This window comes from Rattus norvegicus, chromosome 4 (genome assembly GCF_021556685.1).
Source record: "Rattus norvegicus strain SHRSP/BbbUtx chromosome 4, alternate assembly SHRSP_T2T, whole genome shotgun sequence".
Taxonomy (NCBI): Eukaryota; Metazoa; Chordata; class Mammalia; order Rodentia; family Muridae; genus Rattus; species Rattus norvegicus.
In genome coordinates, this window is record NC_141537.1 from 21,424,107 (window position 1) to 21,450,685 (window position 26,579).

The following is a 26,579-nucleotide window of genomic DNA, read 5'->3' on the forward strand; positions in this document are numbered from 1 at the left end:
AATCCTATTTGCTTCTTTGTAGCCATGTTTGTTAATATGGGTCAATTTACTCCAAACTGATCACCTCCTGAAGTAGGAGAATCAAAATAAGAACTTGCCTGAGGATGTGTGTTAGGTCCCTGTCATTCTCCCTGACATTTTCCTATTCTTTATAAAATTAAAATGTAAATTACATCATTTGCCCCAATTCCAAACCTTTCTACACTCCACTGTTGCCAATTGCTTTATTTTGAATTTATGGCCTCTTTTCCTTTAATTGTAGGAGTGTGTGTGTGTGTGTGTGTGTGTGTGTGTGTGTGTGTGTGTGTGTACAAAACAACACTACAAGAAACTAAGAAATGCTGAGAGGGGACAATTTTCTTTGGGGAAGACCACCCCAATTATTTATCCAATACCAAATTGTCAGCCCTGAATTTTAATTAATTTCTTATTTTCTATGAGACAGGGTCCCACTATGGAGTTCTTCCTTGCTTGAAATTCACAGTAGGTATCAGACTGGCCTGTAATTCAGAGATATTTGCTCTCCACTGCCTCTAGACCACTGGGATTAGAGCTGGGCAAGTACCTCACCCCATCTTACCATCCTCTACCTTTAAATCACTGGACACAGGGTATCCAATTTGCTTCCTCTAACTCTCCCAACCCAACATCTTAAAGGAAGGAAGACATGTCCGGATGTCCTATAATGACATGAATAAACTAAATTGATTACTGAGTTAATAAATTAGTGAATACATGTAAGACGTACATTGAAAATTTAATAAAGCCTATGACATTGCACTTTATTTGAAAGTGTTTTTGCTTTTATACAAAATGTACTTAACAAATGTGGCGTTTCAATTATATGGTGCAGTTTAAAAGAATAGCTTAAGGCCTGTATTGCAACGAGGCACAAAATAGCTCGAGTCCTGTGGGAAATAGCTAAAGTACTGTCTGCATGCCAATTAGATGATTTATAATTAAAATTAACTTTTTCCCTTTTTATTGCATAAGTAAAACTTAATTTAGGTGAATCTGCAAAGAGAACATAATGAAAAGGAGCACTAATTAGTACACACACTAAGGGTATAGGTCAATAAGGCACATCAAAATAGAATTTAATCTACCCAACATTATTAATTAAACTTCATTCCATTTCATATTATAAACATTTCAGTATCCATTGCCATGTAAAATTAACACTAACAAGTGGTGGTCACTCATTTTAGTGTCACTTGCTATCACCAAAGTGTCAGTGACAAAGTACGGAAAAGGCACACTGACTGTTATTTGACATGTTATTCAGGAAATATTTTCAAGATATTTTATACATTAAAATAAATTTAATTCTGCACGTTATAAAAATAAAGATATTGGCAATCGCATAAGCAAGAGAAACATATTCCTGTGTCTTGCCTGATTTTCTGACAAAAGAGTTTACTGATGCTGGTAGCTTATCTAACAGTCAGGTAGGCCAACGTGTGCTGCTCTGCCATGCTTCGGCCCTAAGATTGCTGGGTAGGTGGGATGAAACGCAGCTCTTGTTTTAGTCACAGAAACAGGGATTGAACTTGGTTTGGAATCTCCAAAACATATTTCCAGTATATCTATCTTCTTATTTGTACTTATGCCTGAACAGGTTATGAAACTAAGAGAGAGGAATTTTCTATTAAGTAGAGTGCATTGCAAAATATGATTTTTTAGGTTTTGAGAGAATAGCACAAAATTGACGCCACTGTCCAATTACACCATGCACTGATTTGTTATTGAAAATATATTATTCCCAGTAACTGCTACATTTGTAAGTTCATAGCTGGCAAAGCAGAAGGAATGAGGTAGATGATCGCCATATAAGTTGTGTATGGCTGAAGGAGCCTTGAAACAACTACAACTATTTCTATAAAAGCAAGGATTTGAAGAAATCACAGAGATCAATTGTGGCATGAGTGATTATGCCATATCTAGATGATTTGGGTAATTATGAATATGGAGAAATCCACCAATCTTGACATTTCAAAACAAAGTTTTTCCCATTATTGCTTTCACCTACAGAAACTGGTACCAATATTTTACCAAACAGTTTTATGATCTTCTGCGCTACTGGAGTTGGATTTCAAAAGGTAAATAAAGACTTGTTCGGAGAGCACTCACTTAGTAATTTCCCCTTAAAATTTGAAATATAGCTTTTAAAGAGGGAAAACATCATAAGGAATGTATATTTACCTAATTTTAAAAACTACAGTTACTAAATTATGCTGAATAAAAAATATTAGTGCTACTAACATTAGCAAAGATATATACCAGATGGGTTTCTTACATTATGGCTAGAGTTCAGAGATGAAGCAAGTATTCTGATGTATTTTAATAAAAACACACTTGAAAACCAAAGCTATGACAGGCCATAATAAAATGACATTTTTATTATAATAAAATTTTATTATAACCTAAAATTGGAACAGTAGAACTCTTACAAGTAACTTCATTAATAATGATTAATAATGTCATGTCACCACCAAATTATACTTTTGAGATATGTAAAATATTTTCTTTATTAAAATATATGAGACACAGGTTGAAGAGAGAGCTCAGAGGTTAAGCACACCGGTTGTTCTAGAGGACCTGGGTTCAATTCCTAACATCCACACGGTGGTTCAAAAATCCCTGTAGCTCCAGTTCCAAGTGATCTGACACCCTCACACAGATATACATGCAAGCAAATTACCAATCCACATGAAATAAAAAATAAATAAGAATATAATATAATAGTTTAAGAATATAAACTACAACAGTAGTCAAACATACGGTACTAGGCTTTAAGCTCTTCCTGCTTTCATTGAATTAATTCTATCTCTGGTAAAGTGATAGTTAGGTGATACATTGCCGCTTATGGGGTACAAAGAAAATTAGAACTTAAACCAGCTGCACAGTGATAAGCCAGTTTTGGTGTTCAGAACTAACAAATAAATGCCCACAAATAATTATGGTTCCACTTTCGGTCAATCTTGATGGAACAGAAATATCAAATGGCACAGAACAAAAGAGAATGAACCCAGATCCTTGCTGGGACATCTGCTACATTCGGGACTTCAGGAAATTGATATATTTATGCCTAGCTTTCCTATTCCTTAAAATATTCCCTTTACGCTATTTAACTGGATTAGAAGATGGTTATATACAAAAGGCTCTAACATTAGGCAAAAATCTAAGGTGATCTTTAGCAAAAGTTTATCCTTCAGCCTTCAGTTATAACCACATTTCTGTAAGTATCCTAAGTATTATAACTGTCAAGAAATGATATTAGTGAAATAACAGAGGCAGACAAGGAAGTAGGATTACAGGAAGCTCAAGGCCATCCTAAGCTACAAAGTGAATTTTAGGGTAACCTGAGCTACACAGTGAGACTGATACTCACAAAAAGAAAGAACAACTAATGGCGGGGGTGGTGATAGTGGTGTTGTAAGTCTCACATTCAAATGGAAAATAAGCACATTGTTACGGTTTGAACATTGCCACCGAAATTCATGTTAACATTGATTTCCCACTGTGCCATCTTAAGAGGTGGTTAGTCAGGAGAAATTGTCCTCATAAGCGGAGCAACTTTATCAGGGGAGGGAATTAGCTATGAAATTTCTGTCTCTTGTATAGTTTTAGCATGGCTATTGGTTTCTTTTCTTGTGCCTGTAGAGTTATAGTTGGACAAAAGCAACAGAAGAGAAAGGTTTATTGTGGCAACTCCAGGGTACGAGTAGTCACAGAGGCAAGAGCTTAAACTTGTGACTGCAGGGTTCTACAGTTGAATGCTAGAGAGGAGTGTTCATGCTCCTCCCATGGTTCATCTTCTCCTTTGTATTCCATTAGGTCCACCCACAGCATGATGTCTCTCATCAAGCTTAGGTCTTCTTACCTCAATGAGCTTAATTTAAGTAATCCCTCACAGCATGCCAGAAGTTTCTCTCCTGGGTTTTTCTAGATTCTATCGTCAAGGAACAACCAACTAGAAACATCAGACAATCCTATGACTAAAAGCTGGAACTTAATCCCTGTTAATATCTGTTGCCAGTTGTCTAAACTAAAGTATGTATGTATCCCAGTATCTACCTATATCACTATAAACCAATAAGGCCACACGTGGGGGGAATATGAAGGGAGAAAACAGTGTTGCCATGACTCTATGTGACACAGGACATGTTTCATTGTCATTTTTTGTCACTCGCTTCCATTTGGAATTACTCTAATAATAAATAGAACACACTCAAAGAATTTTATATTTAATGATTTTTAGCTTTATAACACATATATCAGTACCTGTACAAATATGCAGCAGTTTAATTCTTGCATAAAAATGACACTAGTTGAAATTATTAGTGTTTTATTAGTGTCCAGAACTTCTAAGTTCTGGAAATAGAAGAAAATAGTGTATGACTGCCTTAAAGTGTCTGGACAGTTATATAACAGGAGGATAAAGTATTTATTTGTTTTAAGGCATCAGTGATGTACAGATCTTATAATTTCATTTGTTCTTTGAAATTAAGTATTCTTCAAAGTTAGGATAATTTCTATTGCTTACTACCTATTGTGACATCTTGCTGACCTTAGCATTTTCAGGTAACTATTCAGTCATACTTAAGCAAATTGGCATCTATATGCTTCGGAATATCCTTAGTTTTAGGGAATGATAAAAATGGATACTAGCTCATATACACAATTCTGTACTATATTCTTCTTGGGCTCATAATTTTATTACAAAAATAGTTAATCATTTAGTGTTTATAGAAAAAAATGATCTTTAGAACCCTGATCGATTTATTATTCCCCTCTAGAATCCATTTTTAAAGCTACGTGCAATTTCCTGGAAAGGTTTTTTAAATGAACTATAATTACGAATGTTAAAATTTCCTGTGGCCTATTTTTATGTAAATGCTAAACCTGCCCCTTAATCTTCAAGTATTAACCTTGACTTCTCTCAGCTCTTCCGGAACCAAACAAATATCAAAGCAATTCAAGTCCCACGGGGGTTTGAATTGAATAACATTAGCCCAGAATTTGTATCCCTAGGACTAGTTCTGCCAGAATGTGGAATCCAGTCCCGATCTGGGCTACCTAGTCTGGCTTCAGTAGAAGAGGGTGTATCTAATCCCTCAGAGAACTGATGTGCCAGGGTTGGGGAGATACCCAGGGTAGCTCTCAGAAGAGAAGGGGATGAGAGAGGAACTCTGTGAGGAAGGTACCAGAAGGGCAGGCAGTGACGCAAATTAATTAAGTAAATTAATTAATGGAGAAAAAAACCCTTAACCCAGAATGTGTATCACTAGGGAATAGTTCTGCCTAAAAGTTCTGCCTAAAGTTTGTTCACAGAACTATTGAAAATTAAAGAAAGAAGCTATTGAATGAGAATAATTTTGTTTTTCTTCTCAAAGCATTTCAGTAGAATTTGAGAAAAGGAAGAAATAGCAAAGGAATAGCACCAGACAAATAGGACCAGAGAAAGAAATCTCTGTTACAAAACGACTCCAAAAGCAAAAATACTAACAGCAAAAAAAGCAATGCCCACAGGAGAGGGGAGAAAGAAGTCCAGATTATAAACACAGAGACCCACAGCAGTCATTACACTAAGAGGGAGAAACCATAAACCATTCGGTCCTAAAAAGAAGGTCTCCATCAAATCCCTCCATTCAGAGCCCAGGAAAAGGAGGTGGCAGAAAGAGTTTAAGAGTCAGCATGGGAAAGATGACCACAAAACAATCAAGGTGCTCTAAGTCAACAAATCAAAGCTCATAAGATCTCAGAGGGACTGAAGCAACATACACAAAGCCTACATGGGACTGTATCAGGTCATCTGTGTATATATTATGGCTTTCACTTTTATATTTCTATGGCTTCTTTTTCTTTCTTCTTCTTCCTTTTTTTTTTTCCTGGAGCTGGGGACCGAACCCAGGGCCTTGCGCTTGCTAGGCAAGCACTCTACCACTGAGCTAAATCCCCAACCCATATTTCTATGGGTTCTTGAATGTGCAAATAGTGAGTCCCTTATTCTTGTGCCTTCCCTTGGGCTCTTTTCCCTTCTCTTTCTTTGTCTTGTCTAACTTCAACATGATATTTTTATATTTTATTTTGTTTACTTAAAAAAAATAAACGAATGAAAACCTAGCCACTAGGGTAAGGGTTAATAATGGGCCTGCCACTTATATCTGCTGGGAGAGGGAAAATCACTTAGTGACACTGGGCATATCAGCCACTCCTAGACAGGCCTCATGTTCAAGAGTCACCGGACAACACATAATGTACCCCACCATTTTGCTATGTGCTGGCAGTGCATTTGTTTTGGTTAGAATCTGACAGGGGATGAGGGTTGGTGTTACTTGTTTGCTTTTCTAGGGGGGGGGTGTTTTATTTTGTGTTCTTTATTTCTGGAGGAATTATTGTCATATTAGGTTTGGGGCAGTTAGGGTTTCTTTTCTGAGAAAGAACTTCAAGTTGGGTGGGTGTAGAGGAGGAGAGGATGTAGGCATATGCACACATTCATACACACGCTCACACACACACACACACACACGCACACGCACACGCACACGCACACACGCACACAAAGCAAATGGAAGTAAAACATACAGTGAAGTAAATTGCAGACAGTAAGCTGTCTGGTATCTGCACCTTAGGGCATGTTTATCCGCATAAACTTGAGCTTAGTCATATGTACTTTTAGTCAAATGCAGGAAGAGACTGTACGAGCAGTCTTCACAAGCCCACACCTTTACGGCATCTCTCTCTTTTTTTGCTCCGGCTCTAATCTTTAGACCAATTTGGACCACTTTGAATCCAACCCTGCATTACTCTGTAACAGAACTCATTGCTCTGTTCAGAACTGAAGCACCTCAGACAACAACAGAGAGTCCCCAGGCAAACAGCCAGACGTGCTTCAGGTCATTTTGGATCATTAACTCCAGTCATCCTCACAGCTGGTCAGGGCCAGCAAAGACCAGTGAGGCCATCGTCAAACACATGTGCTGCTCTCATCCCAAAAGCAGAATCATGAACTCCAAATGCAGAAGGCAAGTGTTTTCAGTCAGTACATTTGGAAGAGGGGCCACTTTATAATAACAAAAGCTAACTAATACAAGGAATGGTAACCTGAACTAGGGAGCAGTAACAAGGTGAGAAATGTTTATTTTTCCAATTTATTTTTATTTCTCTAGTTAGTGGTTCATCATGTTTGTTGACTTCAGAACCAGTGACCATTTCACTTCTGTTAGGAACGTGCATTGGTTTCATAAATCTTATTCATGAATTTATTTTTATCCTGAAAAATATCATTACTACAAAAGCAAGAAAAGAAAGAATATATCTTCATCATGGTGCTAGATTTGTAGAGAGTAACAGGAGGGATGGAGGAAAATCATAAAATTTTTCTTTGGAGAGGAGTGTATCAGTGTTAGCAACTCCATGCCAGACAGAATCAAATCAAAGATAGAAGCTCCCACTACATGACTATAGAGACAAACTAATGGGAAAGCATTTTATAAGATTTAATACCGTAACATTTGATGTTACTTAACCTAGGCTGTGAAATAACCAGCTTTATTTCTAAAATTAAATGGAAAGGGTTATCAAAAGAATCTTCAGCATACTCAACAACTTGCTAATATTTATGTTTTCTACTTTCTGAAACATTTCACTATAAGACATTCAAGTCAAAGTACTTGCTATAAGTTATATCATTCCTTGGGATGGGGCATAGTCAATGGCACAGCTGTGAAGGGGACCTACTGTCAGTGATGGGCAAGCCTTACCACATACAGTGTTCTTACTTTCTTGCTGAAGGCCAAATATAAGACTATGTCTTTTGATTTTTCTGACTTTGATTAATTGAAAAGGAGGAATTATTTTACCATATTGCAACACGGAAGGCAGGAAAATACACCAATGTATAAGTTCTTCATGGAACAAGAGGGATATATTCTGTGATTTCCAAAGAAGGAAGGAACACATTCCATTAACCATGTAGCAGATACTTAAGGGCATAGCGTTAAGCATATAAAGAACATAGCTTTAAGCATTTCCTAAGCTTCTGATAATTTGATTTGGATGAATGGCCCTGTCACATTTGCATTGTTTCTATCGCTCTGCCAACTAGTTTTTCCTTCTTTGTTTATTAAAATACAGACTTCATAATTTGGTTGATTACAAGACACCATCCAAAGCAAAGATAGGCTTTAAACAGCCCTATAAATTCATAAAACATATGTAATAGTTGTTATTCAATAAAATTAAAATGTATCTTATTTCTCCCACAACTATTACAGGACAAACCTTTTCCTTGGAAAGAAAAAAAAATGGAAACCAAGGATCCACTGTAACTAAAAGCAGATGACTTCAGAATAGACATACCTGTGTATAAATTTGATTAAAATATAGACGTAACAGAAATGAACTTATTCGAATATTGGCACATTGGGTTCATGAAACTTTGTAAATCCATCAAATAATAGTATTAGCTTTCCTCTAGAACCTAGTCAATCACAAAAAGCTTGCACTGGATGTACGTGTTGCAGTACGTGGGATCAGACATGAGTTCCATTTAATTAGAGAGTAGTCAGCTGTGTTCAATACAGTCACATCACTGCTGTACCAGCTGGTGTATCTTGCCAGACCACTGGTGACTACAGCTTACAAGGTTCACAGTTGAGTAAGACTACTGTTGATTATTTTCCCAAGTAAATAGCACATTCCAGGACTGTGATACCTAGCCAACAGGGATGAAGCTTCAGGGTCAGTACCAATTTGATTTCCCCATACCTTATGACTCAAGTGTAGGATGGCTTTGGAAATAGCATCTTACCATCAAGCTAGAGAGTTACTAAGAGCAATCGCAATGGCCTGTAATGTCTGGGAGTCTTAGATGTGTAATAACTCAAAATGGAGTAATCCATTCCTGGCCCCAAACCTTTAATTTTACAGCCTATTGTGTCGTGGGGAAGGATTATTCCCAAGTTATAGGGTAACATCATTCAAATGTCTTTCATATATGTGTGCATCTGTGGAAGCTGATAGAACTTAAAGTAGTAGGTTTCTTATGAATTTGGATTTTAAGAAAAATTAAATTAATATTTAATACAGTTTTATAAATAAAAACGTTGTACGTACCTACTATGAAATTTATTGTTATGCCTACCTCTCAAAAACAATATGAAAATACTAATTTATTTCATAATGTACCTGGTTTAAGTACTTAGAACGTCACAAGATTCAGCATCTTTCCCAAAATCTGCATCAAAATTAATGTGTCCGACTTCTCAGATGTTTTTTAAACATAAAAGCATCTATCTATGTATTATCTATGTTCCTATAGTGTGCATTATCCTACCATTAAGACTACAAACTGTTTTTAAAACCTTTCTAAACACAGTCTCTTGAAACCCAGTACTCATAAAAATATTTACTTTTCCCTTTTAAGGGTCCAGAAATAGTCTCTTTGTAATTTAAAGTTCTGTGTCACAAGGAAAGAGAAGTAAATTCATCACAAATTCCCCACTTGAAGGACCTGTGGTATCCATACAGCCATCTGAGTTTTGACTACACATATCTCATTTTGGTTGTTTTTTATCCATAGTATAATAGTTTAATTAATTAAATTAACATTTTAGAATCTTTTTCAAATTACTATCTTGAGAGTTTTTAATTTAATGAACATTGACCTTTTCAGCATGAAAAACTGTAAAGATAATTAACATACCTAAGTGCAAATAAGTTATAAAATGACAGGGCTAGAGAGATGGCTCAGTGGTTAAGAGCACTGACTGCTCTTCCAGAGGTCCTAAGTTCAAATCCCAGCAACCACATGGTGGCTTGCAACCATTTAATGGGATCTGATGCACTCTTCTGGTGTGTCTGAAGACAGCTACAGTGTACTCATAAAAAGAAAATAAATAAAATTCTTTTAAAAAACAATAAAGATATAAAATGATATTACATCTTCAGACCACTGCAAGCAATGAGCTAGAGCTGGAGAAGGATGATGAGTTAGCCCACTGATCATCATGCTGCTACTGGAGTAAAAAGCTCAGGCAATGCACTGAAACTCCGCGTGACGTCATCTGCTACCGTGTGTGGCTGGACATGAGCTGGCATGCTTCTATTTCATTCACAAACTTTGTGACCCGTGCTTATCAATGGCAATGGTTGGAGGACTCCCACCATACTAGGAAATCCTATTGCCATTTCAAAGTGGAAAGTAATTAAATTAACTACACAGACCCAATATTATTATTCTTGATGTGCTAAGAAACGGAAGAGAATTCAAATCTAAAGAATGCTGACTTGTTAGAAGGAAGTCTGTAAGGAATTATTACTTTCTAAAGAACCCTTAATGGTCCAGGAGTACAAAGAATAGCATTTCCGTTTTTAATCATAAATGCAAATATCCTTTTCAAATGCTCAAGGATAAAAAACAGAAACAGTAAATGAAACAGTAAAGTTTAATTTTAAACAATGGGTTAAAATCAGGCATCTAAGTAAGATTATATACACAAATAATAAAAATCAGTAGATACAACTTAATAAAGGAATAAAGTCTGTGGTTTTAAAGATGGATTTGGAAGTATAATACCTTAGATGCAAATTATAGCCCCTTATGCTGCCTATCACTGCTGGATACAAAGTGTCAATTCTACCAGATCTTGCCAGCACAATACACCAAAACAACATTCAACCATATCTTTCAATGATAAGAATTCTGCTTCATTAGATGATGTTAGGATACCTGTACACATGAATATACACACACTGGAAGATAAGTAATGCAAAATAAGATATCTTAATTTTAGTTTCAATGTCTATAGGTACAGTTACATTAAAAAGAAAATTACCCTTTCCTTGTGACGACTTCCTTTTCTGACATAACTACATTAATATAGAAATTAATTCTAAATTAATCAGAAAATAATAATTTCTCTGATCTCGACATTAGAATATGATTAAACATTTATTACCATTTAATTAAGTCAACAGTACTTATATGCAATATTTATATGGTCTTAGCTCATTTGCAAGGCTACATACTGTTAGTGTGATGCATTTTTTAAAACCTTCAGCTATATAATCTTTGGAATTCCGTTTGTTCATGGATATTGAAAAATGGCTCATCTCTGATAGACAAAAAGCAGTACTAGGGTGAAGACCCAAGGACAAACACACAAGAAGGAAGATGTTGCCTGGTGCCAGGACCTGCATTCTGTCAGCCATATTCACCCTGTCCTGCCTCTCCCCAAGTTCGCTGAGTCACTGCATTGCATTCCAAGCTCTGCAGTCAAATGTCTACTTCTGACTACCTTGTCAATGCCATCCTTTTCAGTGACTCACTTAAAGTTTGGCATGTTAGACTAGGAAATAGTAAAGAAATTTTGCAGGCTTACTCTTGTGAAATCTCCTCAATGCTCTAAGGAGACCTCCGAGAAGAGATATGCCGTTTGTTGTGTTGTCTTCTTACTACAGCAAAGGCACTTGTGTTAGGAGAATCAGATTTAGGAAGGGAGCTTGAATCGTAGATTTGGAAATTATATAAAGGGTTTATTCATATTGTTGAGTCTTCCCTAGTAATATGTACAAAGACATACTAGAATGTAGGAAGGCTCTTGGACTTTCCTATCTCTGATTTTTGTTTTAAAACCAACTTAAGGACTTCGTGACACAGGCAATGACTGCCTGTTATAAGCAAGTTAGCTGCCCTTGGACCTAATTCACTTTTTCTGATCCCCTAGACCTAATTTCTCATATTTGGTCCTAGTTCTGCAACAGAAGACTGGCTGCAGCCTTCCTTCCTCCTTGCTCACATCTACTATGAATCTCATTCATGTATGTATACCCTACTTAACTCCCTGCCTGCACTCTTTCAGACACTCCAGCCCCCAACTCAATCAGAAGCCCTTGTCAACAAGAGGTCACACCTGCCAGAAAACTAACTGGGCTGTGCACAGACCTTCTATAATCTCTTTGTTTTCCTACACCCAATCCCTCAGTCTCCTCCCGAACTGCAACAAATCACTAGCTGTGGCTTCCCACCCCATGCCTATGTCTCCTGTATATCTCTCTGGGTCTCCCTCCCACACTGTTCAATATGTCCCAGTCCGAACCTCAAAAAGACACCCCTGCTCAACCACAGACCACTCCAATTAGAAGACCAGGTAGCCTGCCCACTACCTTCTCTGCTCTCACTGTTCTAGACCAAATCCCCCCAGGCTAGCCCCTAGCACAGCAACACAAGCAGGCATTCCGTGTGAACATACCCGGCTACTAAAACAAGCAATGAGCAACAATCTCACTCCCTGAATATTCAGAGGAAGCAGAAACCAAGGAAGAAAATACCTACCCAACAAAGATAAATGCAGAAATCAAAATCTAGACCTATAATTGCCTGAGAGTCAGATGCTAGACACCAGCTTAAGAACACAATAACAACCAGGACAGAATGTCTCCACTAGAGGCCACCTTTTTTACCACAGCAGGCCCTGAATATTACAGCATAGCTAAAGCAGAGGGGAAAGACCGTAAATCAAGTATTCGATGGTAATACGGGTTCCCTTTTCTTTATTCTTTTCTTCCTTTCTTTCTTTTTCCTTCCTTAGGTGGTTGTTTGGTTGGTTGGTTGCGTTTGTTTGTCCACACAGGGTTTCACTTTTTCTAGAGCAGTAAGATGACTAAAGAAGATCAAGGCAATACAAATTGGAAAGGAAGGAGTCAAATTATTGCTATCCTAGTATACAGAAGTAACCCCCAAATTCCTACCAAAGAACTTCTACAACTGGTAAACTCCTTGAACTGATAAACTCCTTCACCACTTATTGCTGGAAAGATTAACTAAAAAATAAAAAAGAATAGTGACCCCCCCATATACCGATGACAAATGTGATGAGAATAAAAACAAGAAAGCAACCGAACAACAGCCTTCATATTAGCCACAAATAATATAATACCTTGTAGAGACTCTAGCCAGGAAACTAAAAGACTTGTATGAGAATAATTTCATGTCTTTGAAGAGAAAAATTGAAGAAGATATCAGAAGATGGAAAGATATCCTATGTTCATTGATCGGTAGGATTAACACAGTAAAAGTGACCATCTTACCAAAAGCAATCTACAGATTTAATGCAATTCCCATCCAAATGCCAACACAACTCTTGAACTACAGAACTTGAAAGAGCATTTGATATGGACAACTTCATAAGGAAAAACAAAAAACCCAGGATAGCGAAAACAATCCTGGACAATAATGGAACTGCTGGTGATATCCCCATCACTGATTTTAGGCTTTACTGTAGAGATATAGTAATAAAACCATATGGTATTGGCATAAAAACAGACAAGTTGATTGATGAAACTGAATTGAAGACTTGAGCATAAATCCAAATACCTATGGGTACCTAACTTTTAATAAAGGAGCCAAAAGTATGCAATGGACAAAGGAAAACATCTTCAACAAATGCTGTTGGTCTAACTGGTTGTCACCATGTGGAAGAACACAAATAGATCCATGTTTATCGCCCTGCAGAAAACTCAAATCCAAATGCATCAACAACCTCAAAACAAAACCAGATACAATAAGCATGATAGAAGAAAAAGTGGGAAGTAGCATTGGACACATTGGCACAGGAGGCAAATTCCTGAGCAGAATACCAATATCACAAGCACAAAGATCTGCAATTAATAAATGGAACCCCATGAAACTGAAAAGCTTCTGTAAGGCAAGGTACACCATCAACTGAACAAAACATCAGCCCTCAGAATAGAAAACTATTTTTACCAACGCAACATCTGATAGAGGACTAATATCCAGAGAATACAAAGAATTCAAGAAACCCAGTAAGCCAATCTTAAAAATAGGGTACAGATCTAAACAAATAATTCTTATTAGAAGAATCTCAAATGGCTGAGAAACACTTAAAATGTTCAACATACTTAGCCATGAGGGTGATGTCAACATCAATTCCCAAAGAAACCATACGTAGTCACCAGTTCCTATAGTTTGATATACAATGCATTTTTCATAGATAGGTGTCAGGGCATGTTAAGTGAATTAGATTACTGAAATACATTCAGTTTCTCATCATCTCTTTTTTTGTTCTTCTTCCTATCTGGCCACTCTCCCATCCGCTCTTCATAAAACAGCATACACATTGTTTCCAAGAAGAACTAAGTGAGATCTCTTTTGCATTTCTAGTATACCTGACAATATTCCTCACTGCTTATCTAATATCATATTATCTGATGCTCCTGAACTGAACATTGTTTTTAGTTCTCTGCAAATGTTAAATAGTTTCTGGAACTGGGCCACACGGGCATGTTGTTCCCTTATTCATCACTGATCTCTTCCTTTTCTCTTAGTTAAGTCTTTCTCCTTGTTTACGTCTCTGCTACAATGCTCTACTCACAGAGTAATCTTCTCTGATGAGCACAATTACACAAGGCTCTTCTCCACAAATCCTCCATAGCTTTCACTGTACTATCCAGAACTACATTTCATTTCAGATATGTCTTTTCTTTGTAGTTTCTTTGTCCCTGCAATACACAGTCCATGATGATATATCCAGCATTTATCTTCTTTTAAACTAATGAACCCTCCAAGTTTGTTACTGTATAGGATACTCAATACATGTTGAGGGCATATATATATATATATATATATATATATATATATATATATATATATATATATATATACTTTTTCCTGGTAATTGTGCTGATATTTGTTCTAGCTCAATAATCGATAGTCTTCTAGGGGATATCTATTTTGAGATTTCTTCATATTCAAATAGTTATGAACACAGGATGAACAAGAACTCTACCATTAACTAGAGCTATTAAGAGTTTTTTTAAATATATGGAAATTATACAATCAATGTCTTGCTACTAGCAATTGATCCATAAATGGTGATAATAATGTATTAAATGACATACCTCCCCTAACACATTTTTCATGTACTAAAGCATATGAAGGCAACCTTTTAGGGGAAGAATCTTTGTAGATATAAATAAGACATCCATCATGACATCACCTTAAATTCCATCCCATAGTACTGTCATAAGGAGTAACGATGTCTGTAAAATTGACAGGCAGAGGCTGGATTACCTGATCACAATTTATATACATTAAAAAGGTAAATGTATTATTACATATATTTATTCAAATAGATACACACATTACATTGTAGAGATAATTTGTATTTCTTTCTTCTGTCCTCAAATCTATCTTATTGTATCATCTTATTATCTCTGAAACAATGATTTTGATCCAAAATAGAAGTTATGATTCTAGCAGTAGCTTTGAAGGACATCTGAGGGTCTTGAAGCCCTCACTGCCTACTGCCAAATGTTATGTATAACCTAAGGTCTCTCTTCCTCAGGAGAATCTGCATACTTTTATCAGATGTCAGATGAGTTTGGGACCTTAAAACCACAGATTCTGAGAATGGTGAATGTCTTTTCTGTTTGTGATGTTGATATAATATATCAGGTCTATATCATTTTAGAGCAACCCAAGTGGTTTAGCATGCTATTTTAACCAGTACTACCCTTCCTCATACAAAGGGCAAGAAAAAGAAAGGGCTATAATAGAGGTTGTTTTAAGTAAACTTATCTCCCTCTAAACATTATAATAAAAATCTACAGATTTCCGTTTTCTTGTGTACGGCCTGTCATTACCCACCATGCTCCAGCAAAGGAAGTAATCTCTATAGTCAACAACATAAATACAGAGTCCAGGTTTCCTTGAGCTCTGAAATTGCTATATTCAAGTTAAAGGGTCAGAGACTCATGAAGAGAGAGAAAGGAAAACAAATGACAAATACACGGTTTCCTTAGTTCTTTCAGCACTAGAAGTCTCAAGGTTGTACTTACTGAAGCATCTGCATCTTTACATTGTATCCTGAAGCCCACGAAACATGGGTTAAAATAGACATCTATATGAGAATGATTCGATATGATGATCTCCTTAGAAATGATTTTCTCTCTTTTACTCCTTCCTAAAATAACAAACAGAAACTATCTTCTGTACATCACAACAAGCAAATGTCAACAGTGCAAGCATGTCACTAATTGTATGGTAAACCTTCCTGCAAAGACATTACCTATGTTCAAAGACCCTTTTGATTTAATATAATTTTAGGTAGCTTAAGGCTTACAGGAAATATATTATAGATTTCTTAGCAATCTCTCCTGAAAATTAAAACAAACTTAATTTTCACATTTATTCGTTAGGAATATACTAATACGTGAAGAGAATAAAGGCCAACTTAGATACTAGATGAAGACCACTTGCAATAAATCTGACAGCTTATGCAATATGGAGTGTAAGTGTTGTTTATTATTTGATAAATAACATGTCCCCTGTGAAATGTATCAAATATGTCTACAACATGGTGTGTTTGAAGTGATTGCTATCCCCTACCAAAAGAAATTGCTGGTGCTTGTCAAACTAGTTGATTAAGGACAGATATTGGCCATGGTGAGCAGTGACTAGCAATGACTTGGACACAAATGTCTCCACCATATACTATATACTGTGTTTCAGTCTTATGTTCTTATAGGTATCAGAGGGAATTAAGGGAATTCATAGTCCATTTGTTTGTTTGACCTTCTGTGAAACAAATGGAAATTTCTTCCACTATTTTTAGAACTGTATGATTTTACCAGAAAGGCAGAGAGGTGGTAGTTAGTCCGGTGTCTGTGTATTATAGAATGAAGCTGAAATTCTGCCGCAGTCATCTTGACATTCAGATTCCATCATTCTAACAACCACAGCCTGTATTTCACAAAATCTAGAGAGTCTTGAGATTTTTATTCAATAGTAAATTGTTATCACAGCTACTTATGCAGTTTGGAAGTCTTCCTTTCCTTACATCCTTCATTCAATGTCATTTGCTCTAATCCAATTGACAGAAATGAAAGGTTGCCAGGTATACTCCGATGCCAGAGTGACATATTTCCGACTGATCTGGGTTGATGTTTGCTGGAAATTGTTGCTTTATTTGTAAGTATAGAGAATAACAGACATCAACTTCTCAAATTCAGAACTGCCTAAGAGCATGAATAAAAATATAGTTTATTTATTCATAAGTAAACAGAGTGGCTTCCCTCAGACTTTGTGGAAGGACATTTTAAATACTACATACTAAATAAACCTAAGTAACCTTTCATAGAATGATGTAGATATATATTGCTTAAATGGAATGATCTTAGATACATTGCTTATTGACGATCAAGTTCATAAATTCTATATTATTATATGATGTGATAAAGACACTACATTTGTCTAAAAACATATAGTTATGTGATTGCATTAATGCATTATGAAAGCATGAATATCTACATATACACGTATTTATATGTATAGAGATTATAAAAATATTCTGATTTCTGTATCTTACATATATCATATAAAGTGTCTGAAAGCATCTAATTTTTCTGATTATTAATACTTAAAGTCAGCTTTTATATGAAAGGAATGGAGTCAAATTTCAGTATTGAGATATGAAGTTTGGTGCTAGATAAGAGCACAAGCTGCATTTGTATGAGTCTGGTTCAATTCCCAGCACCCATATGGCACCTCACAACCATCGGTAAGAACAATTTAAGAATTGAATCCCTGGGTTTGAAACTGATATTCTTGTCAAATGGACACAAACCAGTTTCAGCTGGGAAGAGAAAACGTCAATGGAAAAATTGTCTCTGTCAGTTTGGACTGTGGGCATGTCTGTGGGACATTTTCTTGATTGGTGATTGATGTGGGAAGGTTCACAAACTCGGGGACAGGTGATCCTGCAGTGTATAAAATACAAGCTCAACAAGCCTTGATGAGCAAGCCCACAAGCAACGTTCCTTCATGGTTTTTGCATACAGGTTCCTGCCTGGAGTTTCTTCCGTCTTTCCTCAATGATAGACTATGAAATGTGAGTATAGGCAAAATAAAACTTTCCTCCCCAAATAGTTTTTGGTTAAGATTTTGATCATAGCAACAAGAGACAACTAGGACACTAAGCAAATGGATATTAAGAAGCTGATATTCAAATTCATCCAGAAATTATTTTGTGGAGGAGATGGAAATACTAGTTGATCTCAGAAGGTTTTAAAGAGGGAGATGCTTGTATAATTAGAGTCCTGAATGTACACACTGAATATTCAGTGTCCCTCATTCCTGAGTACTGCAACGCATGTCCCCCCAATCATTCCCAAATATTGTAAATTGAAGCCTACATTTGCTCTGGATGTGATTATCATGAAAAGCATGTGAAAGTGATTCTGATGGGGAGGGGGGACATAAAATCTTAGCTGCGGTGCCATAGGATGAATCATGTACGTATTTTCACATATTTTCAGAGCTAAAATATACAAATGAGTAGATAAGTAATAAATGGATATAATTTTAGAAATATATCCACAAAATATTGCTTCTGATGACAGCTTATTCTGAAATCCCTACGGTTACTTCCTGAGGTTCCCAGGGCATCCTTCTGTCCTAGAATTCTGCTCGCCAGATGCGCCTCATGAGGCCTAATAAGCCCCTGAGTCTCAGGCTTAATATTATCAGAAATTCCCAGTGAATGTATCTTTCTCTTTTCTTTTAAGCATGGGACCTCATAAGCTTACAGTTCTTGAACTGAGAAGAGGTAGAAATTCCCTCCACTTGTTAAGCTCAATGTCATCATTAGGTCGGAATCAAGTGCAGTGGAGTATAACACATTGACCCATTCAATTACCATTTCGATAAATTAAATTAATTGCATTTGGATTTTTCTTTATTATCATACCCAAAAGTTTATCTGATTGATGGAATCTCACAGCATTCTTAGTAACATTCCTTTATTCAGATTTTAAAAAGTAGTTCCTTCTGGTTTCTTGAGAGTGTTCCTTCCCTACCTATCTAGTTTTTATATAGACCACATCCGTCTAGATTCTCTTTATCTGTACTTATTAAAATAGACATTGCTCCCAAGATATCTAGCTGTTGCTACTAATGTTGACTTGAGGTCAGTCATCCCTACCACCTGAAGTCTCATCCACTCACATCATGACATTTATAGACCAATAATGAATTGTCCACCTACGGGTCACAACCCCTTTGGGGTCACATACCAGACATCCTGCATATCAGATATTTACATTATGTTTTATAACACTAACCAAATTACAGTTATAATGTACTATGCTTTTATGCTTTAATGCAATATGCTTTTATGGTTTGGGGATCACCACAACATGTGAAACTGTATTAAAAGGTTGTGGTATTAGGAAGGTTGAGGACCACTGGTCTAGCCTGACACAATGACACAGATACAGGGTGAGTCACTTGTATAACTTTACATCTTTAGGAGCAAAGAAACAAGTGAATAAATAGTAAGTGATGAGTGAATAAATACATTGGAGCAGAGAAATATAATTTTAATATTGTATTAGAGAAGCCAAATATATCCAGAATATTGCTTCAAGACATATTTTAGTGTATTGAAATTAATTGTTTCCTATGGTACAAGCACATATCGATTCAACTAGCTAGACTTCAAGTGTTAAATAGGTTCATGTGGACAGTGGCTACATACTGTTTGGTCAAGAACTAATAGGTTCAGAAATGACTAGTTTTAAAGTGACTTGATGGCTTACACTGGTATAAATCCTTTAATATTTTTTAAGTATCATATCTCTCTCCATTGTATTTAATAAGCATCCTCCTACACCTCCAGAAACTGCTTTCTTGGATGACTGACTAGCAGAACACTGTCTGCCATTATGCTTTATTCTAACTTTTTAATTGCAGGAAGAATATTTTAATCCAGGAGCTTTTATATTTTAATATACAGCTAAGGCACACTATAATCATTGTTTCCAATTTACAAGACTAATGACACGATCTCATTGTAAAAAGTCTGACACACAGAAATATATAACTTTAAAGAAGGCAAATGTAGTCCCTTAGAACATCTCTTCTGTTCTTTAGTTACTCAGAGGTTTACTGTGTACCCTTCTATAAATGTCCAAAAAATACATTTAATACCTAGATTCATTTATAACATTCGGTGTGTTTTATTCCCTGCGGTGAAGACTTGTAGGCTCATTAGCAAGGCCTAGTGAATGAACATGTTTGATGACTATCAGAACAGCAGACTGCCTACCTGTAGGCACTGCTTTCTTTGTTGATGACAAAGCCACCATTGAATCCTACAGCTCACTTTCCAATTACCATGTGCAAGAGAAACACTAAAATAAAGAATATTGATTAGTCTAAGCCAATTAGGTATTACCTTTTTCTAGCCAATGACTGGCTTGCCAGAGGTATGTGCTATACTTCTATCCAGTAAAAACAAAAGACAAGGAAATGATTAGTTTTTGTAATAAAACCAAAACACAGCTGTATGAAAGAAATACTCTGTCTGTCTTGAACCTCTTACGCCTGAAGCTATGGAGCAGTTCTTAAATAACCAACTTAAAAGTCCAAGTGGATGAATCAAGACTTGGAGGGCAAAGGAATGGAAAAAAACTGGATCATTCCTACCTATGCAAAATGGGTGTCTTCTGAGGTAATAACATACTCATCGTTAAACAACTGAGTCCTGTTTGAAATACATGAAACATACAGCATCCTAACAGATACAGGTATCATGAATACTTGTATCCATGTACTTTAATCATGCAGAAAAAAATTTGCATTAAAAACATACTTTGAGACAGGAAGCAAACTATACATTCAACCTGATAACTTTAACGCAGCAATAGAACAGAAGTAATGTTAGGATTTGGTTCAATAGCAATGACTCAAATCATTTTTTTAATGTTAACTCCGGATGTGACACTAGTTCATTCTTGTACATAAAATTATAAGAAAATGCGACCTCAACAGTGCTTTTCTTTTGTTTTACACTGTGTTCTGTTCTCATTGAAGTATTTGTGCTCCAGTGTACCGTGGGGTTAATTAATGTGTGTTTTAGCACTTTGCAAACAGCATAATAAAATTATATCTAGCATAAACTCTGAATGCTAAATATAATAATGCCATTAACATATCATTTACATGGAAAATGGTAAAACTAGGGGGTGGGGGAGGAGGGAGGCTGGGGACATGGCTCAATGGTTAAGCAACTGTCCTTCAAGCATTGTACTGAGTGAGGTCTTATCCCAGAAACCCACTTTTATCACAGATGGGCTTCGTAACTCTCCATAATCTGATGGAGTCAGGGAATCCCCTAGAAATCTGCTGGGAAAGGCAAACCATATTTGTGAGTTCTGAGTTTGATTGAGAGACACCACCTAAACTGATGAGTGGAAGAGCAAGGGATCATTTCCAACACTACCCTCCACATAAGCGCACAGGCGCAAAAACATGGGTGGCCCCACAAAAGCAAAAATATACATACACACATGTACACTACATACGTCCAAAAAGGAAAGAGTACAAAGGGGATGTTTAGGATTTAGTTACTTTGCATTTCTATTTGAGTGATAATCTTTATGTTTACATAAAAGATCTCAATAATTTAAAGTGCTTTTTTGTCTATTCTGTAATCTCCATAGTCTATGAGATGTCCTTTTCAAACAAAATATCCTAAGGCACTTTGTTTTTGTTACCATCTCCTTTCAATTGGGTGGATCCAGATAAAGGCATTGAAGCTTCCAGACACTACTATATTATTTATGAGTTTTATTTGTTGTAGCTTGATGAATGGACATAAAAGGATGACGGTGTGATAGGTCGGATTTGTTGTCCAAGAATACATATTTAATAGTATGTGGTTGGTGTACACGATTAAATTTCATGAAAGTGACTCAGATGATGGTATGGAAATTGGGAGCAATTTTCACGGAGGAAGTGGCTAAAATAGGAAGAGCAGGTGGAAGTAAATCCTAATCAATTAGGGATGTGAGGCAGAAGTGGAGGATATCTAGAAAACAGAGAAAGATATTTGCTAACGATGACAAAGTCAAGCGGATATTTTCAAAATGTATCTGCAAGAGGTAAAGGTTTCTGGAATACCAGAGAAGCAGGTGTTCGTGGTAAACAGAAGTCAAGATGATTTGTCCTAACTTTGGGGGTACTTTGTTGACTAAATGTACTCACTAGACAGTAGTGAGCCATCAGATGTGAAGGGAGAATCAGCTCTCTAAGCTAAGAAGAGTGAGAAGTCAAAAGGCTGGGTGGGAGAGGAGGAAAAACGAAAGAAAGGGGAGGAGAAGAGGTGAAAAGAATGAGAAAGAGGACGAGGAGAGGGAAGGGGAAGGGTATTCAGAGAACAGGGAGAATCTGGAGCCAGGTAGAAGTACATAGTCCACAGTAAAGATAGGGACTGCAGGAACAGACAACAAAGCATGGATTAAGAGAATTCCCTACTCTGGATACACAGCCAATAGCACCTGGTGACTTCGTCTTGAAGGTAAGAAGCAGCAGGGAAAATGACTGATGAGCACTGATTTCCTGCCTTGAAGATTTCACGACCACTTCATTACCAAGAGGTACAAGAGGAAGCTATAGATTTGGATTATATTGCAACTCACTACAGCTTGAACGGTTCCCTAATGGAGTAGGGCGACCCTGAGAATCAAGTCTGCATCTAAAAACGAGGATCAAGTCAGAGCTACACACACACCTTGCAGGGGAAACAACTATATTTTAAAACTTGTCAAAACGGACCGTGGCAATTCATAGCATAAAACGCAGTCCATAAGTGGAGTTGTGCAAATTCTGTGTACAGCATATGAATAGTTCTCAAAATTATATTTCAATGGCGAAAGTCACAAGCAAAACTGTTTCATTTCACATTTGGGGAAAGCCGATGCATGTGTTTAAAGGTCCATAAGCCAGCTGTCTTTTAACACAGAATCATGCCAGCCACTTTGGTGGCAGAGGTTGTCCTTCGTGTTGAACTATGCCAAAAATGGAAAGAACATTGCCAGCTCATTCCAGTTCCACAGTGTTTTCCTCTAGACAGTATGGAGTGTTTCTACTCTCGGCCAAAAGATACGATTGTGTTGTGTTTTTCACAGAACATACTGTGTGTCGGAAAGTGGGGCGCTCATGCGAGAACAATTCAAATTTGTTCGGTAGCATTTATGTAACGCTTTGTTCCTTAATGAGGGCACCTGAGTTGTCGAATGAAATTACCAGTTTTTCCAGGTGCAGGTGATCAAATTAGGAGGTGGGAATTGTGCCAAATGTGTGTAAACAAAGGGACTATTTCCAAGGATGGTGATTGAAATGTGGAAAGGGAATCAGGCTAATCAGTGATGGAATTTCAAAGATTAATAAAACTACCTCCTAGGTTAATGAAATAATTATAGCACTGTGGGGCAGACAGGGAACACACAGCCTTGCCAGTTGTCTGTTAGGGTATGTAATTTAGATAGCCTAGCATTTTATGTCACATCAAAATTTTATCAGATGACTCCCATGAATTGAGTTTGAAAAATATTTTAAAGTGGGCAGTAAGGATTATTTCATAATACACGTTTCTCCTTCCTAGGCCTATGTTTGTCTATGTATTTAAATCAACTTTAAATTGCTCAACACCATACTCTCATCTTAAGAGGAGAAATCCACTGTCTAGTGATTACTTCTAAAATTCAATGTGATCCCAATAGTGTGTGTGTGTGTGTGTGTGTGTGTGTGTGTGTATAACACATTTCATCGATCTTACATATTTTTCCAGTCCTCCAGAGATGGAGGGATCCATTTCTTAATCTCTTACTTGTATTCCTCCCTGCTTTCCTTCCATTCTTCATTTGTACATGAATATTTAAGATTCATCTTATGTTTTCTATGTTTTAGTCAAACCACTTCTACAAGGATCCTTAATTCTTTTTAATAAGATTGGTATTTGGTGAATAAAGGTATTGCTATTTAAGTGTCATTACTTCCAGGATCCCTTAGTGAATCAACACAGGTGATAGTGAGACAGATACAGACAAACACACAGACACACAGACACACAGACACACAGACACACAGACACACACACACACACACACACACACACACAGACACGGACACGGACAGAAACACACAAACACTATTGTAATTTAACTATATAATATGTATGTATAAGGGAAAACTTTATTTCTCTATCTCTGATATGTATATGTGCATACTATAAGAATAACTGTTCTATAAGAAAACGTGGCCTACCAGCCATCTTTCTGTCCTGGCTTTGCCCATCTCCAGCATTGAGTTACTCAGCAATGCCCAGCTCCTCATTCAAATCCATGATTCCATCAGTCTCTCTTCTATCCAATTCTAGTGATTTTCAATCTCCTTTGTGCAATTTGGATCTTTCAATATTTTTCTGAACCTGTGAATATTGTTGGGTGCTCCCGAAAATCATTCTAGGCACAGAAGTACAGCTATCAAGAGTCAGTCTAATTAGGTGAAATGACTGCTGACAAGAAGGAATATAGGAATCTTTCTCACCTTAAAGTTTCTGCACCAGCATTCCTTTTATTTGCCCTGATTATAGCTTGCCCACTTAACACCACATGCTAGTCAAATATCTCAGTGAATGAATAGACCAATGGGTAGACCAATTCACTTACTGACCATTTGACTCTATGAGACAGAATGATAATGCTCAACTTAGAGTTATCAGTACCATTGTTCACTTAAGAAATAACTATATTCCTTACTAGAGATGAATCCATATATTTATTCTAACATTGATATCTTACTATCACATGAGCAAAAAAACAGAGCTAAGACATTTAATCCCAGCACTTGGCAGGCAGATGCAGGTGGATCCCTGAGTTTGAGGCTAGCCTGGTCTACATAGTGAGTTACTGAACAGCCAGAGCTAAAGAGACCCTTTCTCAATAGATAAAACAAAAACAAAAACCAATAAGCAAAATAGTATCTATATATCCCATTGTAGTCTATTGAAAGAAAACATCAAAATGTCTTTTATAAGGTAAATTTGTGGGTTTTTTTTCATCCATGTTTTGCTTGCCCATATATATATTCTGCTCAGTGTTTCTGTATCTATATCAATGGTGAGATGATGCTATTACACAGCCTCACTGACAATCCTGGATTAAGAACACCAGTCTGATGCTTCAAGTACTGCAGAGGTTACACAGGGATTAGGGAAACCTTGTATTAAAGGGGTCAACTGCATGGAAATGGTATGGTCAGAAAGCCTATGGGAACTATTGATGCTTCAATGTCTTTCAGCATTTGTTCCATCATAAGTCATGAACTTAATTTTATGTCATTTTTTTCTTCTTGTGTTATATACCTTTCTATCCATAGGACCTAAAAGTATGTGGCACTTAATATACACGGCTAAGTGATGTATAAGAAACAGTATAATTTTTTCCTTATAAACAGATTCTCCAAAGATAAAATTTATGCAAGATATTCCTGAGTTCAATTTTCCTAAATGTTTTGAGGTACCATTTCATTAGTCTTCAGAAATTAAGTATCAAATATGAAAACTAAAAATAGTTTAAGAGAAGTGAAATCAGATAAGGCTGTATGAAGCGAACACCTTGGTGAAATAGAGGACACATTTTAATTAAACACAGAATGATGTCATTGTAAGTTGCTAATGCTTAATATTTTCCACTTCTGGCTCTTTGCTAAAACAGTAAATCTAGAGGAGACATTAGCTACATGTAGCACAATGTTCCTTTCATTAAGAAGCTATGGAACTAGTTATCCCACCTAGAGGGTAAAGTGTTTTCAAAAGTTACTATGTGACTATGAGACACAGGAGAGAAACAATTTAATCATTTGAAACGAACAGACGCCAAAATAGTTCATTTATACCAAGTGTTCAAATGCAAGTAACCTAGCTTTGCCCCAAACTTGACATAGAGGCATTAAATGCTTACATGGTTGGTCCTGAGTAATTGAATTTAAGTTGAAAATAGTTCTATCCAAGTTCAATCAAATTAAATCAAATCAAACAAATATATGTTCTGGGTATTACTTGCTTGCTACTTAACAATGTGCATGTATCCCATTTTCACACAACCAGCTGATGCTATGAAAATATCAGAACGACTGAATGAAATAAACCTAATAAATCAAACCTTTACTTCAAGGTACAGCCTGATTCGCATGAAGCTTTGTCAGTCCGTGTTGGAGACTGTGGGTGTTTCCAAACAAGAAGTGGTTAATATCGCAATTTTTAATTGTCTCTAAATTTGAGGGGTAAACCCATGTATATTAACAGACATTTTTAAAACAATAAACGTTTTACAAGATAAGTTTATAGAATGCTCCATATCATGATAAGCATCAGTTTCGCATCAATCTTGTGTGATTGCATCACAGACTCATTTGAAAACTCCTTTGATGCTGATCTTTACTTCCTTTTCTTCTTTTTTTTTTTTTCTTTTCTTTTTTTCGGAGCTGGGGACCGAACCCAGGGCCTTGCGCTTGCTAGGCAAGCGCTCTACCACTGAGCTAAATCCCCAACCCCAAAGCCTACAGCACCCAGTATTCCCAGGCGGTCTCCCATCCAAGTACTAACCAGGACCGACCCTGCTTAGCTTCCGAGATCAGACAAGATCGGGCGCGTTCAGGGTGGTATGGCCATAGCCTTTTCTTCTTTCATCTTTCCAACAAAGATGAAGCC

The 26,579-nt window shown here is 36.6% G+C and overlaps 1 protein-coding gene and 1 non-coding gene across 9 annotated transcripts in view; both read right to left on the bottom strand.

The window, feature by feature from the left end:
• Positions 1–26,579, bottom strand: part of Sema3e (semaphorin 3E) — a 251,686-nt gene that overhangs the window by 189,579 nt on the left and 35,528 nt on the right.
• On the bottom strand, positions 26,426–26,544 carry LOC120102552 (5S ribosomal RNA). The gene has a single exon (XR_015687300.1). It is a non-coding gene; the product is annotated as a 5S ribosomal RNA (ribosomal RNA).